The sequence below is a fragment of the Onychostoma macrolepis genome, chromosome 08, assembly GCF_012432095.1.
Source record: "Onychostoma macrolepis isolate SWU-2019 chromosome 08, ASM1243209v1, whole genome shotgun sequence".
Lineage (NCBI taxonomy): Eukaryota > Metazoa > Chordata > Actinopteri > Cypriniformes > Cyprinidae > Onychostoma > Onychostoma macrolepis.
This window is the reverse complement of record NC_081162.1, coordinates 7,293,910-7,297,949: the sequence shown is the minus strand read 5'-3', so window position 1 is coordinate 7,297,949 and position 4,040 is coordinate 7,293,910.

Below are 4,040 nucleotides of genomic sequence, written 5' to 3'. Positions count from 1 at the left end.
TTGGAGATGAATTCAAGCTGGCTAGTGCGTACATGGAGAAAGCTCTGAAATGGGGTAGCATTCGCTCTGATAATGGAAAAGCATTGTATAGCTATGCAGTCTATCTTAGAGGATGTTGCAATGCAGCACAAGACCTGGTAGATCTGGCAGAGTTGAATTTGCCATTCAATCTAAAAATCATAGACTTCCGTACAAGTTAAGAGAAAAGTGGAGAGCTACAGCCTGTGAAATTCTGGAACACACTCAAAGAAGGCCGATCTTTTCTGACTTAGTTGTTTTCATTGAGAAACAAGCTAAGATTCTTCTTGATCCAGTCTTTGGAGAGATTCAAGATCCAAAAATAAATTCTCCTCAGAGAAAGTCAGTGACTGAACCTCCTATGCACAAATCCTCTTGCAGGAAAAGTTTTGTTACTGCGGTCTCTTTTATCGAAGCTACAAAACAGAATGGTGAACCAAAGACAAATTATCAATATGATGCCAATGTTGCTTTCAATAAGCCTTGTTTGTTTTGTGCTTATAATCATGCAATGGTTTCTTGTGTCAAAATGGTGGATGTACCACACAAGGATAAAATTTATTTTTTGAGAACAAATGGTCTTTGTTTTGCTTGTCTCAAAAAAGGACATCTAACGAAAGCCTGCAAAAAGTGCCTCACTTGTCACATTTGTTTGAAGAAGCATCCAACAGTGTTGCATATCAAAAATGCTTCATCAGATGCAGGCTCATCTAATTTATTGATTGATGTGCACAAGAAAGATGAGGTTGAGAAAGCTAATTTCAGCAGATCTGTCACTATGGCTGTTGTAGCTACTGGGCATACAGGGGCCGGTTCAACTGAATGCAAACTTGCGATTGTTCCAGTAAAAGTAAAAGCTACCAAAGGTAGTAGAGTATTTCAAACGTATGCTTTCTTGGACCCTGGAAGTTCAGCCACATTCTGCACGGAGAGATTGATGAGACAGTTGAATATGGCTGACAAACGAATTGAGATCCTGCTTAAGATGATGGGACAGGAAAAGCCAATAAAAACCTTTCGGTTGAGCGGCTTGGAAGTAAGTGGTCTGGACAGCGACTACTTCATAGAACTGCCTGAAACTTTTACACAAAGTTCGATTCCGGTCAGCCATGAGAATATTCCAAGGGAAGAGGACATAAAGAGATGTCCGTATCTGAAAGATGTTCGATTGTGTTCCATAGAAGCAGATATTGATCGGTTGATTGGGGTTAATGTCCCAAATGCGATGGAACCCTTGAGGATCATTAACAGCCAAAAGGATGGTCCCTATGCGGTCCAAACATGTTTAGAATGGCTTGTTAATGGTCCATTGAGTGGTAACTCATGCACAGATGCTCAAGGATGACCATTGGTGTCTTCTAATAGAATCTCAGTGGCTAAACTGGATGAATTACTTAAAGAGCAGTATAATAATGACTTCCCAGAGCAAGCATATGATGAGAAACCAGAACTGTCTTTTGAGGATCGGAGATTTTTGGAAATCGTGAACAACTCTGTTGCTAAACGAGATGGTCATTACCAAATATGCCTTCCATTTCGTAAATCTGACATCACCCTGCCTGACAACAAAAAGTCTGCAGAACAACAAGTCTTAAGTATATTCAAGAGATTTGGGAAGGATGAAGCATTCTTATCTGACTACAGGGACTTTATTGGCGACATCTTAAAGAAGGGTTATGCAGAGAAAGTACCAGAAGAGGAGCTCGACAGAAATGATGGTAGAGTATGGTACATCCCCCATCATGGAGTTTACCATAAAAGGAAAAAGAAAATCAGAGTGGTATTTGATTGTGCAGCCTCATTTCAAGGTATCTCACTGAATTCAGAACTGTTGCAGGGTCCAGATCTCACGAATACCCTTTTAGGTGTAATCCTCCGGTTTCGCCAAGAATCTATAGCTGTGATGGCAGATATCGAGGGAATGTTTCACCAAATTAAGGTTCCTGAGGAGTTCCTTGATTTTATTTATTTTTTTAAGATTCCTGTGGTGGCCTAAAGGTGATATCAATCAACCGCTGGAAGCGTTTAGAATGACCGCTTTGGAGCTGTTTCTTCTCCTAGTTGTGCCAACTTTGCACTAAGGAAGACAGCAGATGATAACGAAGGCAAAGTTGATGCAGAAGTTTCATCCACAATTTATAACAACTTTTATGTGGATGATTGCCTCAAGTCTGTCTCGGATGAAAGACAAGCCATTGTGTTGGTGCAGGAGCTTATTGCAGTATGTGCTACTGGTGGATTGAAACTTACCAAATGGGTTAGTAATAGCCGCAATGTATTAGCTTCCATCCCTGAGGAGGAGAGATCTAAAGAAGTGAGACATCTCGACTTGCGCAGAGATGAACTTCCTGTGGATAGCGCACTGGGACTTCAGTGGGATACAGAGTCCGATACCTTTCTTTTCAATACAACTCTGAAACAACAACAATTTACCAGAAGAGGTATTTTGTCGGTTACCAATTCGGTTTATGACCCGCTCGGATTCCTTGCTCCTGTAATGCTGCCAGCTAAAAGGATTGGACAAGAGTTGTGCAGGATGAATTACGGATGGGATGAAGAAATTCCTGCAGACTTTGCACAAAAATGGGATAAGTGGCTAGAGGAGCTTAAGCTACTTTCAAATTTGAGCTTCAATAGATGCTTCATACCCAACAACTTTGGGAAAATATATAGTGCTCAATTACATCACTTCTGCGACGCTAGCGAAATTGGCTATGGTACGGCTAGCAATTTACATCTTGCAGACATCAGTGGGTCTGTCCATGTTGTTTTTGTGATGGGCAAAGCAAGAGTGGCCCCACTAAAAGTGATGACCATCCCTAGACTTGAATTGAAAGTCGACAGAATGCTGAAGGAAGAATTGGAGTTTGTTCTGGATGATTCGGTGTTCTGGACGGACAGTACATCAGTCCTTAAATATATCTTGAATGATACTAGCAGATTTCAGACATATGTAGCCAACAGAGTTTCAGCTATCAGAAATCTGTCACAGAAGTTTCAGTGGCTTTATGTGAATTCTGCCGCCAATCCTGCTGATGATGCCTCTCGAGGCGTAAGGTCTAGCTTATTTAAGAATGATGGAAGATGGCTGAGAGGTCCAGAATATTTGAAAAGTCCTGCTGCAGACTGGCCTGAATTGCTTCAAGAGTCACTTTGCATTTCAGATAGTGATCCAGAGATAAAGAGAACAACTGCTGTTTTTACTATCATTACAGCTAATTCAACTCCATCCAGTAGGCTAGTAGAACATTTTTCATCATGGGAAAAACTGCGACGAGCAACCGCATGGCTGTTGAAATGTAGGAATATGCTTCTGCACTTGAGTCAAAAGCGGAAGGAAGCAATAGCCGTTTTTATACAACATCCTAAACCTCAGGAAGTACTTGACAACCACATGATTAAAATCAAATCTCAGCTTGGTTCCCAAACTTTGTCAGTGGAAGATTAGATTAGATTAGATTCAACTTTATTGTCATTACACAAGTACAGGTACAGGGCAACGAAATGCAGTTTAGGTCTAACCAGAAGTGCAATAGCAGCAAGTGCAGGATATACAATGGTTGAATAAGTGCAGGACAAGGATATGTACTGAATATATGTATAAATATATATAGAAAGATGGTTATTACTATAAACAGAATTTACAGGTGAATATGTATAGTGAATAAATATACAGATGGCTATTACTATAAACAGAATTTACAGGTGATATGTACTATCAATATAATATATATACAGATGGCTATTACTATAAACAAGGTGTAAAAGTGCAGTGGAAGTGATTGCATATTACAATTAGACATACGGTGCAAAATGTTAATGTAAACATTGATAATGTAAACAACAGTCGGCAGTGCAAATGAGCATAATCCAATTTAGGTATGGTAGTGCAAGATACAAAAGTAAACAGTTGTTACTGTAATAAAAATTTACATTCAGTAGTGCAAATAAGGCCGATGTGAGGTAGGAGAGAAGAGTTAACAATATATGAGGAAGTGGATCAACGGGGGTTAGAGTTCAGT